Below are 16,519 nucleotides of genomic sequence, written 5' to 3' on the forward strand. Positions count from 1 at the left end.
ACAAGACCTTTTGAGTCATGAGTCATGAGTTCTGGTGTGGTCAGTCTGAACGATATCTCAAAAACCAATCTTAAGTTCTACAATAGCGATGTTATATATAGGAGCAATTAGAAAATTCACAAATCTTGTGACCTCTGGCCACATGACCCCTGAGCAATAAGGGATTATAGAAACTATGCCTGTCTTGTCAGAATTCAGGGCCCTCTCATAATCTTAACCTTGTGGCCTTTCATTCGCTTTACAAATGTGGTTTAGTTTTAGGAAGGGCTATTATCATCTTTGCCTTAAATGTAAACTATAAAGTAAATTCCTTCCAACATTAGCTTGTCCTATGCCCAGGAATGACCAAGGACAGCTTGGAGATCAGAAGCAAAATGAAGTCAACTATGTCAGATTTCTTACTGTCATAATTTTGCAAAAGCAATTTCCTAACTACAAAGGCAATTTCACAATGTAGTGCATAGTCAACACTTTGTTAATACTTATTTGAGCCAATTTACTTTTTCACATTTTGACCAATTAGGAAACAGAGGCACTGCTGAGTATTTGGTGCTCCCCAGGCCAATCAGCCTTCTGAAGTCCTCGGAGGTAAGAGGACCACCTCCTATTCTTGGCACTAACTGTGCTGTGCTTTTCACACAGAGTTTCATCCGTTCCTGGCATCTCCAACCCAACCCCTTTCTGAACTTGGACTGGACCTTCTTAAGTCTCAGGAAGGATGTCACTCTGTGATTTTTTCACATTTTCAAGTATTTCCCACTTGCTCTTTATCAACAACGATGTAATAAGGCACACTTCTGTGAGTTCTGTTTCCAGGGAGAATAATGGAAGCTTTGATTTTCTCTCTCAGCTTGACCAGAAAAAACAGGTCTTAAAAGCTGGCATTCTTTAACTCCAGTGGTAATAATTCCCACTCCTTATTGTGTTTTTAAACCAAAGGGTCAGGTGAAAAAGCAGAGCAAAACTGGCTCCATAAATCCAAAGAGGGTGGATCTCACATTCAGAGGCCTGCGGGGAACAAAGCCCTGCGGGGATAGACGATGAGGCCTCCCACACTGAAGGATGTCAGCTGGAGTCAATGCGGCTGAGTGTTGCACTTACCTCCCAGGGAACGGTGCCCTCCTGACCTTGAGCTCCTCCTTCCTCCCACAGGAGATGCCTGAGAGAAGAGGGAGAAAGAAGCTACCCAAGCAGGGCTCAGATTTTGTCACTTTCTAGCACAGCTGACTTAAGAAACAGCAAATTGTGAGCTATAATTTCAGGGATGCTTGGAAGATGCCCTCCTTCAAGCTAAATTATTTCTAGAATTTCCACCATCAACGTTTATTTCTTGGGTTGATGGATTATCTCCCATCGCAGTGCAAATGTACCTTGAAAGGTATCATTGGGCACAGGGAGCACTAATGGGTAGATGGCAGATTTTGGAACTAGACCTGTGTTCTTATCCTGGCTCTTCCATCTCCTAGTTATGTTACCTTGTGCCAGTACCTGACCTCCCTGAGCATGGGTGGGCTCACAAGACCCTGCCTCATAGAGATAATGGACATAAAGCCACTTAGACATAATGCATGCTGGATAAATACTGGCTGCATCCCATCCAATTTAATGTCGTGTAATCATTTTCATTCAATTCCATGTAGTTTTAAATTTCTTTTGAGAACATTGTAATTCAGAGTCTAAACTCAGAGTTAGACTGCCAGGATTTAAATGCCACCTCTGCCATTTGCTAGCTGCAAGACCTTGGGCAAGTGAATTAATTCTGTGTCTCAGTTTTCTTATATGTAAAGTGGAATCAAAATTGTACTTCCCTCATAAGATTGTGGAGACCAATGACTTAATATAGATAAAGTGCTTGGAACAGTGTGTGGCACTTACTACATGAGTATGTATTACTTTTAAGCCATCAGTTATTGCCTCTTTCATGTGAATTACCTAATGAACAAGTTTCCATTTTGATAGTTAAGCTAAGTGTTTTAAAGAAAACTATGTTTTTTTTTTTTAGTGTAGATGTTAAGTCGATAAATATTCCCTTTTCTCTTTTGGATTCTTCCCCCTTAGATGTCTTTGGTACATACATTCTCCTTCTCTTCCAATCCCCCAACCCCCAAATAAAAAACCTCCACTGTTGTTTACCTGTTAAAATGACTTACCATATTAACTTATGTAACCCATCAGATGTGCCCAAGACAAGATCAAGGCAGTTGGAAGACTACCTCAGAGACAAGCCAGCTACATGACATGTCCTGTACCTCTTTAACTTAGCAGTGCCTAGAGGGTCAGAGCAGCAAACACTACCCTCACTGGTCAGATGATGCTGAATTGTCTAGGGGACTTGGGATCACTTCCATGTGTTCTTGCCACTGTCCCCAAAAACATGTGTCTGATTTGTGAAAAATGACCAAAGTGGCCTGGCTACAAGCTTAGCGGGTCAGCCTTGGCCTAGTGTTATGTTTTTTGTTTTTTCTTTTTTTCCCAAACAGTGTCTCTTGGCTTTCTGGGGTTCGTGAGATGAACTCGAAGGATTCTTGAAAATAAAGCGTAATTATTGAAAATAAGTTCTATGACAGAACTCAGTGTCTCATTTCATTTTACCAGACCCTCCCCCAGCAACCAATCTATAAAATAGAGAAAATGTGTTATTGGCACAGTCATACCCCCTCTTTTTCATCCCCCTGATGTGGGCAGGACAAGCGTTGGGGTACCTGCCACTCCCATAGTCCTCTTCCCATGAGTTCCTCCCACTGTGGGCTGCCATATTGGAACCATGATCGTGTGACCACAAGTCCACAGCTGTTTGGACAGTGGATAGACAGCATGTCCAGTGCCTATTCGGCAGACTCATTCCTTGGGAAGTATTAATATGAAACAGAGAGAGGCAATTGAATACTTTGTCATGGGAAAAGAAACTCAACCCCCATCAGAGAGAAGTAATACTCAGAAGCCATGAGTTGGAGAATCTGTGAATAGGTAGAAGCTGTAAGTAGCAGAGGCAGAAAGTAAAGGAAAGAGAAAGTAGGTTGTAAGCAGTAATAGTGTTAGGAACAGGAGGCAGGAAATTCTGGGCAGAAGAGGGAGGGTCTCCAGTGAGGGTCCTACCCTCAAGCCTGGAACCACAGCCCAAGTTAGAATATGCACTACTATTTTCCTGCTCAAATATTGTCCTTTCCAAAACTATCCATGGCCTGCCCTGTCTCTCATGCTCTGCCTATAAGAACCCTAGGTTGCACTGGCCGAGAGGAGAAGAGGAGAAATGCAGAATGTCAGAGACTATGGTAGAATGTCAGAGAGAAGCAGCTTGACTTCAAAGGGATGGCTTAATGACATTGCTTTGGAGAGGAGTCTGGCTGGGGTTGGCTAGACTCCAGGGGAAGATCTCCTTCCCACTCCATCCCCTTTCCAGCTCCCCTTCCTGCTGAGAGCCACTTTCATGGGCAATAAAATCTTTTGCATTCACCACCCTTTAATTCATTTGTATGACCTGATTTTTCCTGGATGCTGAACAAGAGCTCAGGTACCACAGGTGCAGATGCAAATGACTGTCACACTGACCCTCTGCCCTCACTGGCAGAAAGCAGCCACCTCACGTGAAAAGGCAGAGAGCTCACTGAGCTGTTAACACTTAAACTGTCTGTGGACAGCAAAGCTAAAAGAGCACAGACTGTAACACTCCTTCTGGGGCTTCAGGGGGTCATGGGTACTCCCTGTTAGATGCTGCCACAAGGCCTACATGGAGTTTTGCTCCTGCTAGTGTCCAAAAGCACTCACCTTGGCTCCCACACCCACTCACTTACATGCTCCTTTCCATGAAAGGTTGAGTGCAATGAGTTAAAGTGAATGGATTTTGCCCCCATTGGCACCAAAGCAGCTGGCTATCTTCAGTGCCTGCACTCTGATCCCCACCCAAAAAGAGGTCAGGGAAAACTTCCTGCTTTCAATAGGGGCAATGGAAAAAAGACCCTCAGTTGCTGAGTAAAGGTAAAAGCTAAGGGAGTCAGGACTCCTGCTGCTGAGGTGGTGATCATCCTAAGACCACCCTTCTAGTTCCTGGACCACTTTCCTATTCCCATGAGGCCTGGCTGTAAATTTGTTTCTGGAGTCCCGTTGGAGCTTGTGCATGTTATCTATATTCCATCCTTTATTCCAGAGCTGCCCTTATAATAAACACAGCTTATGCAAGCAACCACAGTACAGATCAGTTTCTTAAAACCTAAGACTAACACATGTATTGTATGAGCCTCTGGGTACTTCTGCTCCCCTACCCTCACCTAAGTGCCATGCACAACCCAGCTGCCAATTAGCCCCAGGTGGGCCACTTGAGGTTCAACAAAGGACCCCGTCTTTCAAGACCCTGTGAAATAAATCTGAAATTATCACCTTTCGGGTGCTGAAACTGGCAGGTGTAGGGGAGGCGGGTGATGTGTGGTGTTTGGGGCTAAAAGACATAGCCAGTGAACTTCCACCACACTGCATTGAAAAGCTCTCTATTCTGCCTCCTTAAAGTCCAGCCCTGCACACCTCCCCAACCTGGTAGATTAGGATGGAAAAGAAACCTAACAAGAGTGTGTCCCACGGTGGTAGAGAGAGAAAAGAAAAATCTCCACTAACTGGCTGTTCTCCCATCTTTCTCCCTCTTCTTAGCCCTCCCTATTCTCTGAGACACAATGATATTGAAATTATGCATGTTAATAACCCTACAATGGCCTCTAATGTTCAAGTGAAAGAAAGGGTCACATGTCTCTCACTTTACATTAAAAGCTAGAAATTATTAAGTTTAATGAAAAAGTCCTGTTGAAAGCCAAGACAGGCTGAAAGCTATGCCTCTTGCACCAAACAATCAGCTGTGAGTGAAAAAGAAAAGTTTTTAAGAAAATGAAAGGTACTTGCTCCAATGAACAAACGAAGACTAAAAAAAAAGAGAAAACTTATTATTAGCCTTATTGCTGATATGGAGAAAGCTTGAATGGTCTGGATAAAGGATTAAATCAGCCACGACATTCCCTTAAGCTGAAGCCTAATCCAGGGCAAGGCCGTAACTCTCTTCAGTTCAATGAAGGCTGAGAGAGATGTGGAAACTGCAGGAGAAAAGTTGAAAGCTAGCAGAGTTTGGTTACTGAAGTTTAAGGAAAGAAGCTTTCTCTATAACAGAAAAATACAGAAGCAGCAAGTGCTGACGTAGAAGCTGTAGCAAGTTATCCAGAAGATCTGAGATCATTGATGAAAGTGGTTACACTCAACAACAGATTTTCCATGTAGATGAAATGGCCTTCTGTTGGAAGAAGACATTGTGTGTGTCTTTCAGAGCTAGAGAGAAGTCAATGGCTGCTTCAAAGCTTCAAAGGAGGACTCTCTTGTTAGAAGCTAATCCAGCTGGTGACTTTAAGTTGAAGTCAATGCACATTTACCATTCTAAAAATGCTAGGGGCCTTAAGAATTATGCTAACTCATGACATTTACTTTTTACTGTTAAAAAAATAAAAATGAAAAGAATTATGTGAACTCTATTCCATGTTTCATAAGTGGAATAGTGAAGCCTGGTTGATAGCACATCTGTTCACAGCATGGTTTACTGAATTTTTTGAGTCCACTGTTGAGACTTAGTGCTCAGAAAAAGAGTTTCTTTTCACAGTATCACAGCTTATTGACAACAGACCTGGTTACCCAAGAGCTCCAATGGAGACGTCCAAGGAGATTCATGCTAACACAGTGGCCATTTTGCAACTCATGGGATCAAGTAGTAATTTCAATTTTAAAATCTTATTTAAGAAATTCATTTCATAAGGCTTTAGTTGCCATAAACAATGATTCCTCTGATGGATCTGGGCAAAGTAAACTGAAAATTTGAAAAGCATTCATCAATCTGGAAACCATTAAGAACATTTGTGATTCATGGAAGGAGGTCAAAATACCAACATTGGCCAGGCAAAGTGTATCCTAACACCTTGGGAGACTGAGGTGAGAGGATTGCTTGAGCCCAGGAGTTCAAGACCAGCCTGGGCAGCAGAGGGAGACCTCATCATCTAAAAAACAAAAACCCACACACATACGCACAACATTAATAGGAGTTTGAAACAATAGATGACTTTGAGGGGTTCAAGGCTTCAGTGGAGGAAATAACTGCAGATGTGATAGCAATAGCAAAAGAACACTAGGGAATTAGAATTAGAAGTGGAGTCTGAAGGTGTGACTGAATTGCTGCAACCTCATTATAAAACTTGAACGAATGAGGAGTAGCTTCTTATGAATGAACAAAGAAAGTGGTTTCTTGAGATAGAATCTACTCCTGGTGGAGATGCTGTGAACATGGTTGAAATTCAACAAAGTATTTAGAATATTCCATAAACTTAATTACTAAGACAGCAGCAGAGTTTGAGAAGATTGAGCCCAATGTTGAAAAAAAGTTATTCTGTGGATAAAATGCTCTCAAACAGCATCACATGCTACAGAGAAATCTTTCACAACAGGAAGAGTCAATTGATACAGCAAAGTTCATTGCTGTCTTATGTTAAGAAATTGCCACAGTGACCCCAAACTTCATCAACCACCACCCTGATCAATCAGCAGCCATCAACATTGAGGGAATACCCTCCACCAGCAAAAAGATTGTGACTGGCTGAAAGCTCAGATGATCACAAGCATTTTTTAGCAATAAAATATTTTTAAAAGTTAAGGTATGTAGACTGGCTTTCTAGATGTAATGCTAATGCATGCTTAGTAAACTACAGTATAGTGTAAACGTAACTTTCATATGTTTAACATAACTGGGAAACAGAAACTTGTACGATTCATTTGATTGTGGTGGTCTGGACCTGAACCCGCAGTATCTCCCAGGTATGCCTATACTTTCTCCACAGTTTTGTCCCTGAGCCTTCTTGTGGGAAATGAGAGACATCACAGCTAATGCACACTGAGCTGATGCTTACCAAGCTATTACCATGTCCCAGGCATTGTCCTGAGTGTTTATTACATCCTGATCCTTACAGGACCCTATTAGGTTGGCCCATATTGGCCCTATTTAGAGATGGGAAAATTGAGGCACAGAAAGATAACTTTTTGAAGATGGCACAGCTAGGAAGCCACAGAACTGAGATGTGAACCTGAAGGGCCCAATTTCAAAGGCCTGGACTCATCTTCAGGAGTAACTACAGGGTACAAGCCCAATTGTATGGGTCCAGAGAGCTCAGGGCTCTTCAGAGACGGAGAAGGTGGGCTTTTTTTTTTTACAAAGTTGTTGACGTTTCCTCCAAAACATACTATCTAGTGCCTGCCTGATATTCCATCATGCAATACACCATCACTTCAAAGCAGTGTCCTGATGTGAAACATTTATGCTGTTCCCAAGGCTTTGGTATTTTGGACAGGAATACCTTTGTGCCAACTTATGGTCTAGTGATCTCTCTCCCTCCTTCCTTGTCAATTCTCTACAGCCTGTCTGGACAACCTGTTGTGATGGAGCAAGCCTCTTCATCCTCCTCAGTATTGCCCACCACCCCTGAACAGAACACACAGCAGAGACTCAGCAGTGGCCTTTACCTGGCAAAGCAGGGTTGCCAAAGTACAGGAGGCACAGTTACATTTGAATTTCAGCTAAGTCAGCAATAATTTTTAGTATATAAGTATGTCCCCAATAGGTCAGGGCATATACTTATACTAAAGATTGTTTTCTTGTTTATCTACAACCCAAATTTAACTGGGCCTCCTGTGTTTTTCTGGCAACCCCATCTCAGAGGGCTTGCTTCTTCCTGCAACAGCTTCCTGCAACAGCTGAGAGCACTTTATTTCATTTTTGCCATGGATGAATTGATTGGATTAATTGATTTTCCTCTGCTCAGGGTGGAGCAATGGGGTGCTGGTGCATTTTAAGAATTAAAAAAATGCTTCAGTGCTTGTAACTTTCCCAAGCTGGTCTTCCCAGCCTCAGAATTGCTACTATTACTTTCCTGCTTGGTTCAGGCTCTGAGCCCAGATTTGCCACATCCTATCCTTTAGGCATTGGGAACTTTCATTTGCCTCCATCAGTGGATCCTAACACTTTGGGAGACGGAGGTGAGAGGATTGCTTGAGCCTGGGAGTTCGAGACCAGCCTGGGCAACAGAGGGAAACCCCATCATTCCCCCCAAAAAAACCCCACAACATTAATAGCAGTTTGAAACAATTGATGACTTTGAGGGTTTCAAGGCTTCAGTGGAGAAAATAACTGCAGATGTGATAGAAATAGTGAGAGAACACTAGAGAACTAGAGTTAGAACACTAGAGAACCCTCTCCTGGTTTAACTGGTGTCCTGGGTCAGAGTGAGGTGGATGAGGAGAAACACATCAGCCCTCAGACCCTGGATACTCGGCTGGTGGCTTTATACCTAGGAGTCACAGACCCTGCTGAGTGAAGTCAGCCAGGCTGGACAGTCCTCTTGAGAATGGGCTTTTTAACCAGCAGAGAGAGAGTGGTCACCAACAGAACATCAAGCCTTGATGATTGGAGGACTCAGAGCAAAAAAGGTAGGAGGGAGGACAGAGGACAGGGAGGCCTGCTTGGTCTCCTGGGATGGTCCCGTAGAAGTGCAGAAGAGTCCAGAGCACTCCCACATGGAGTCAAGCTGCATCTGCTCCAGGAAGCCTTTCTTGATAGAAAAAGAGGGGGCAGAATCCTCTCATTTATCCCCACCTCCCCCAGAGGGCATGCCTGGGCCAAGGTTCACCTGGCCTCATGTGTGAGCTGCCTCATCCTACATCAGCTCAGTTCAACACATCTTTCTGAGCACCTCCTATGTGCTAAGCATAGTACAAGGCTCACATTTCAAAGATGAGAAAGATGCAGTCCCTTTCTTCATGGAAACCACATTCTCTTGGGGAAGGGAGATGCACAAAGAAGACATTTCAGCCCATGAGTTGGGTACTAAGAGCATGTTATAGGCAGGGCCCCACACAAGCCCAGACTGCAGGCTCAAGGGCCTGCACCGGGACCATCCCTGCCTGCGCTGTGATCTCCCCTCACACAGACACCAGGAAACAGTCATACCTGTTATTGCAAACCATGTATCTTAGTTTGTGCTGGTATAACAGTGTACCATGGTGACTTATAAACAACAGAAACTTATTCCTTACAATTCTGGAGGCTGGAAGTCCAAGATCAGTGTGGCAGATGGTTGGGTTCTGGTGAGGGCCCTCTTCGGGGTTGCAGAACTGACTGCTTCTTTTTTTTTATTTTTTTTGAGATGGAGTCTTGCTCTGTTGCCCACACTCTCGGCTCACTGCCACCTGTGCCTCCTGGGTTCAAGCTATTCTCCTGCCTCAGCCTCCTGAGCAACTGGGATTACAGGCACATGCCACCATGTCCATTTAATTTTTGTATTTTTAGTAGAGACGGGCTTTCACCATGTTGGCAAGACTGGTCTCGAACTCCCGATCTCAGGTGATCAGCCCATTTCAAGCTCCCAAAGTGCTGGGATTACAGGTGTGAGCCACTACGCCTGGCCACAGCTTCTTTTGTCTCTTCACATGATGCAAAGAGGGCGAGAGAGCTCTCTGCAGTCCCTTTGTTAAGCGCACTAATCCCATTCATGAGGGCTCCATCCTGATGACCTAATCGCCCCCCAAAGCCCCACCTCTGAACACCATCACCTTGGGGGTGAGGATTTCAACACAGGAATCTGGGAGTGGGGGAACACAAACATTTAGACCATAACACCATGAGATTGAGGAAAAAAAATTTTTTAATAGCTCACATTTTCAGGAAATAACTTGGTACAGCCTACTCAGGGATACTTTTTGCACACAGAAATCCAGCACAGGAAAAAGCTCATTACACACAAGCACCTACCACATCCCTGGAAACCCTTTGTCGTCCATCTCCTTCTTCTCTCCACTGCAAACTGTCTGCCTGGGCTAGTTTGGGCTAATTACTGAGCAATAAAGTGTCCGATTTTTACATAGTGTCTCTGTTCAGAGCTGCCAAAAACATTAAGAGCAGGGCCAGGGTAGAGAGAAAAACATATTTTTTCATTATTTTACCTACAAGATTCATTTGAGGGGGAGAAATAGGCTCACTGCCCTAACCAGAGAGTTGGATGAGAACAAATTCCTCATTAATTTTAAATATGTCAACTGAAGGAGGAGATTAAAGTGAGGATGGCTGGGGAGTGGTGCTCCTCGGAACAGACAAAAGCACACCCTGGAAAGGAGATGGGGCCCCAGTAGGCATTCAGCAGAAACAGAGCCACCCTAACAAGCTCTGCAGGACAGCAGCTCCAGGGGCACCCCTTGGAAAAGGGACACTGTGCACTGGACACCCTCTCCCACGGGAGGGGCTGGCACTGCGCATTCGGCTGGCAAGACTATAGAGCGATGAGGACCTGGCTCTGATGAAGTCGGAGCTGAAGATGAAATACTGCAGCTCTTGGCATCCTCCTCGTCTGGCCTGGCGAGACGTAGATAACAATAAGGGAGCATCCCCACTTGGTAATTACATTCAGACGACTATAGTAGGCAAGTTGCAAATGTTCACCTATATTAACGCACGTGTTCTCATTACTCTGTGAAGCAGACAGGCCTTTGGTGTCTTTGGGAAAGGAATGCCGGCTGGTTTCTTTCTTTTTTCTTTTCTTTTCTTTTTTTTTTTCCAGACAGTCTGACTCTGTTGCAAGCATGTGAAAGTGGTGAAATTCAAAGGTAGTGTACTGCATCAATGCCAATTTCCTAATTGTGCTATTAGACTATAGTAATGCAAGACGTTACCACTGGGGAAACCGGGTGAAGAGTGTTGCTTCTTATCACTGCATATGGATCTATAATCATCTCAAAATAAACAGTTTTTTTTTTTAATGTGGTTAACCCTAGAAAAAATTCCCATGTAAGTGTACAGATTCCTTTCCTCGCCCATTATCCCAACTGCTTTCATTCCTAGGAGGTCAAGCAGTCTTGTTAGCCCATTTTGCAAGAGGAAAATAGGACGAAAATGATTAATATGGCTAAGCAAAGGTCATATTATTAGCCCTGTGACTGGCTCTCTTCAATAGCTGTAGATGGGGCATTATTATCCCCATATTACCTATGAGAAAACGGAGTCTCAGAAATAGAACATGTCCAAGTTTATGTACTTAGAGTATGAAACAGAGCTGTTTTGGTTGTAAACTATAGAAACTAAACACAAGCTGGAAAAGGCAAAAAGGTGGCATTGGCTCAGGTAATGGAAAGTCTATGGGTTTCAAACACAGCTTGACCGAAGTACTAAAACCATGTAATTGAGATTCCACCTCTCAGTTTTAACCCTGCTTTCTTTTGCATTGATTTGATTCCTAGGCAGGCCTTTCCCAAACAATGGAAAACATAATTTACATTCTACTAACTTAGCAAGCCCATAAAAAGAGTCCCTCTTCCAATACCTCCAGAAAGGTCCTAAATTGATTCTGACTATTCTGGCTTGAGTCACATACTCAGGAATACGGACAATCGTAATTGGCCTGGTCCAGGTCACGTGCCCACCCTCGATCTGAATCATCTGGACCAAGAGTAGGGAGGAGTGGTTCTACACAGGAGGCTGAGCACACAGAAAACACACCTGCACAGGCTCCCACAAGAACCCACGGGTAAACTGGAGATCTTCCTGCAAAGGGCCTGGGTAGAGAGCAGCTCTGAACAGCAGCTCAGCTTTCCTTTGATGTTGGCCACCTGTCCTGCCATGCACTCCCTCATCACTCACCTCTTGCCACGTTGGCAGGGGACAAGGGCCCCCCTCTAAGTTGCACAGCACTCTGAGCATGGTACCAGAGGCTAGAATTCGACGCTGCTCTAAGAAACCAGCCAGTATTGGTTGGGCGCAGTGGCTCATGACTGTACTCCCAGCAATTTGGGAGGTCGAAGTGGGTAGATCACAAGGTCAAGAGATTGAGACCACCCTGGCCAACACGGTGAAACCGTCTCTACTAAAAATACAAAAATTAGCTGGGCGTGGTGGTGCAGGCCTGTAGTCCCAGCTACTTGGGAGGCTGAGGCAGGAGAATCACCTGAACCCAGGAGGCAGAGGTTGCAGTGAGCAGAGGTTCTGCCACTGCACTCCAGCCTCACTGGAGTTGGCAAAAAGGTGGCATTGGCTCAGCCTGTTGATTTGGTGAATCACATTGACTAACAAATATTGAGCTAGCTGTGCCTATGTGGAATAAATGTTGTGTGGTCATGGGATTCATACATTGTTAGATTCAACTGGCAAAATTTTGTTCAAAATTTTTGCCCATATTTTAATTGAATTTTTTTGACTGTTGAGTTTTGTGATATTCATATATTCTAGACACAAGTTCGCTATTGAAAATATAGGTTGCAAATATTTTCTTCCAGTATATAGCATGTCTTTCATCCTCCTTACAGGGCTTTTGCAGAGCGAAAGTTTTAAATTTAGATAAGATCAAATACATCAATCTGCTATGAACTGAATTGTGTCCTTCAGAAATTCCTATGTTGAAGCTGTAACTCCCAGTGAGACTCAATATGACTCTATTTTGGCCCGTGAGGGGGTGATAAAGGTTAAATGAGGTCATAAGGGTAGGGCCTTGATCCCATAGGGCTGGTGCTCTTACACGAAAAAGAGAGACTAGGGCTCTCTCTCTCACATGAGGACACTGTGAGAAAGCAGTTGTCTCCCAGCCAGGAAGGGAGCCCTCACCAGAAACTGAACCGTTTCAGACCTTGATCTTGGACTTTCAGCCTACAGAACTGTGGGAAAATACATTGCTATTGTTTAAGCCACCTAGACTATGTATTTTGTTATGGCAGCCTACACAGGCTAATATATCATCTTTCCTTGTGTGGGTCATGATTTTGGTGTCAAATCTGAGGACTCTTTGCCTAGTCTGCATTTTAATTCAAGTGTGCTTTCAAGTCATAAGGAAATCAACCTGTAATTACAGAATTTCAGGTTAGTAGCCAGGACATTCTGCATCAGAATAGGGCCTCTTGTAACCGTCTGTTCTCCTACACCCGGCTCAGCGTCCTGAGCTGGCTCAGGCCAGCTGGCTGGCTCCTTATGAATAACCTCAAGAAGTGAGATCTGTGTTGAGATCACGAGGTGAGGCATGTGGTGCTTGCCTATTGGTACGAAAGCTCAAAGGAAGAGTAAGTGGGTCCAATAAATTGCAACTGTTCCTACAGGAAGTTATTGTTTTCTAAGTTCAAGATTCCTTTCCACATCCATTATCCCAACTGAGCTCTAATCCTCTCAGGTGAAGCAACTTTGATAGCCCTTTTCACAGCGGGGTGGACTGGGCTTCCCCAGCATCACATGGAAGCAGGAAGTGAGTTTAAGCTAAGAAATGTCCTCAGGGATTGGCTGCTCCTTTTTAAGAGTAATAAAAATAAATCTCTCCAGCTAGCTAGAGGCCCACAGGGCTCTTTAGTGGACATATATTGAGATACCTCCTGGGTCCCAAAGTAGGAGGTCTCCTGGGCCTCACAGATGTGGGACCCTCTCCTTACAGCTCTCTGTCTGCTTTTCTCTACACCTTTCCTCCATTCACTGGGCCTTTTGCACAGAATGCATCCTGGTGTCCCTAGAGTAGAGCTCCTGCAATGAAGTGTCCAGTTCCTTGGAGAGGGAGTGTGATTTGTCCAGCCTGAGCCATAACTAGGTAAGGAAGGAGATTGTCTAAGTACAGTTTAAGTCACTGGAAACCCTCCCTCATGGGAATGGAACTGGATGAGCTGCATCGACCTGAGCTGTTTGGAAAGAGATTGAACTGAACTGAACAAAATTTAACAAGCCTGCAATACTGGTACTTCCATCCTCCATCTTACAGATGTAGAAATAGAAGCACATGGAGTTAAATAAATTGCCCATCTTTGTCCAAATTAGTTCAGGAGGATGTTCCTCATCAGAACAAATTCATAAAGTCAGACTGTCCTCTTGACAGCCATGATGACCCTAGGCTGGTCCTAAAATTGATCCCTCATTGATTTCAGGGAAGAATTTCTTATATGGGATTGAATGTGTTAAGGATAATGGATTAAGCTCAGCCTGTGGCATTTGGGTCAGTGAATTTCCAATGACATTCATGCAAAGGGCTTCCAAGTTTTGGTGGAAAGAAAGAGTGTAAAATGTTAGGGAGTGTTTTGCAGGAATATTTTGGAGTATAAGTGATCAAAACTAAACTCAAACTGCTTTAAAGAAACATACTGAGAAGTCCCAGAGTGCAGATAGCTTCAGGCATGATGGAAAGCAGAGATTCAAACAATGTTATCAAAGCTCTCTCCCTCCACCTCTCAGCTCTCCCACCTAGACTGTCTACTCTCCGGCAGGCTCTCACCACAGGGTAGCAAAGGGGGCCACTGGCGGCTCTAGGCTAACGCTCTTCTCAGGACTACTGCCCCCCATGAAACAGAAAACACATCTATTTCCAAAACTTAAACAGAAGCCCCAAGGTGTGATCTGATTGGCCCAGCTTGGGTCTGTGCCCACCCTGACCCGATCATTGCACTGGATGAGGGAAGCAGAGGTAACCTAATGATCAGGCTGAGTATGCCAAACTACATGAATGGTTTCCTCACAAGGACAGGAACCTATATTATTTCGATTCATAAATTGTATTTAAAAAGCCTGGGAGGAGATTGCAGAAAAAAACAGAGTAGGGCAGTGGTCACTGCGCACTTCTCTGCCATATGAGTTACCCTGAGGTGTAATGGTGCCTTGTTCACAGTCTCTGCCCAGCGCCTGCCAGGCTGTGGGTTCTTCATCACTTCCTATTGCTGGGTGTGATTGTGCCATGATGGGAAGGTGGGCCCTCAATTTACTCTGGCCTTCAGGAGTTGGCTAGCTCAAGTGCCCAAGGTTGAGCAAAGATGCAAAGGAATTAAACCCCAAGATCCTACTTTAAAAGCAGCGATCAATGAAATCACTCCAGGTGAAAGTTCTAGAACCTAGATCAGTGGTTTGTCCGGCTTTCGGATTGTAAGGACCCTAACATTCACTGTTCTTCCCTCCAAACTGGAGAACCAACAAAAGCCTGACAATTTTTTGTTAATGTCATACAAGGGTGTTAAAGAAAAAAAGCCTGATCCTCATCAGCCACCATCACTCTCATAATATAACCATCTTCTTTCCTAAGGTTAGCAGGACATCACCTCATCAAAGAGCAGTCCTTTAAATGAAATCCATGTACATTTTGAAAAATAAAGTCAACATATTGCTCCGTCTCAGTGCTCAATCCAGGGTGGACCGGTGAGAGCAGCACCCAGGCCAGCATGGAAGTCCATCCCTTTCCACCTCAGATGTTCCAGAAGTGATGCCTCAGCCCCAGTGGGGTAGGGCAACCCACTTTCAGTGCCTGCTTCATGAAGAGCTTTCCTCTGGGAGTGTTTCCCAGACTTTCCACCTCCTTCAGGCTCCCTCTGTGAATCCTACAGCACCAGGATTTCCTCCGCCTGCCCTCACCCCGAAGCCAGGAAAAAGGCAAACCTGACATACATAACAATATGCTGAGGAGCAAGAGGGCACAGAAGGGCAGGGCTGGGAGAGGGAGGTTCTGCAGGGGTCTAAGGAGCCTGGCTGGGTGGCTTTGCTGTGGGTGCTCTATTAGTGGCACCACACAGGGCATCCCACCTATGGCACCACACAGGGTGCTCCTTCTGGAGCCCTCCATTCCCTTTTCCCTTTTCATGTGCAGGGTGGCCCTGTTTCTTTTCTCTACCCATCCACACAGGACCCGAGAGGGGGCTTGCCGTACCCTCAAAGCGGAGCCAAGGGGGGAGGGTCACACGAGGCTGAGCGCTCCCAGGGAGAAGCTAGGAAGACGCCTTCAGGGTGCAAACCCCCAAACAAGGGTGCTGAACAGGCTGTCTCCCTCCAGGCAACACCTGTCAGCAATGACAGTGAGAATGAGGGGAGCAGGAGCTGCATGAGATGTGGCTGGGGAAGGGACAGCTTCTTTGTTTTGCTGACTTCATTCAGAAAGAATGTGAGCCAGGAGGGAGGCCTCTGCAGCCTTGCTTCCCAGCTGCCCAGCTGAGGTGGTTCCTTTAGTGTGTCAACTTGGCCAGGCCACAGTACCCAGAAACTTGGTTCGCCACCATCAAGATATTGCTGTGAAGGTATCTTTTAGATACCTTTAGATGTAGATGTCTACATTAGCAGACGTTGAGTAAGGTAGATGACTCGCCATAATGTGGGTGGGTGGGCCTCATCTAATCAGTTGAAGGCCTTGGGAAAAAGGCTAAAGTTCCCCAAGGAAGAGGAAATTCTCTCCCTAGACTGCCTTCAACTTGAGCCGCAATGCCAGCTCTTCCCTGAGTCTCCAGCTTGCTGACTTGCCTGGCAGATGTGGGATTTGCCAGGCCCCACAATCACATAAGCCAATTCTTTAGATTAAAACCTCTGTCTCTCTGTGTGTGTGTGTGTGTCCTATTTTACACACACACACACACTCATACCCTGTCAGTTCTATTTTACTGAGAGTCCCTTTCCAGACCAGCTAAATCACAATCCCTGCAGGTGGAGCCGGGCATTAGCAAGCTTCTGAAGCTAACTGATGCTGTGGTTCTCAAC

The sequence above is a fragment of the Callithrix jacchus genome, chromosome 14 (genome assembly GCF_049354715.1).
Source record: "Callithrix jacchus isolate 240 chromosome 14, calJac240_pri, whole genome shotgun sequence".
NCBI lineage: Eukaryota > Metazoa > Chordata > Mammalia > Primates > Cebidae > Callithrix > Callithrix jacchus.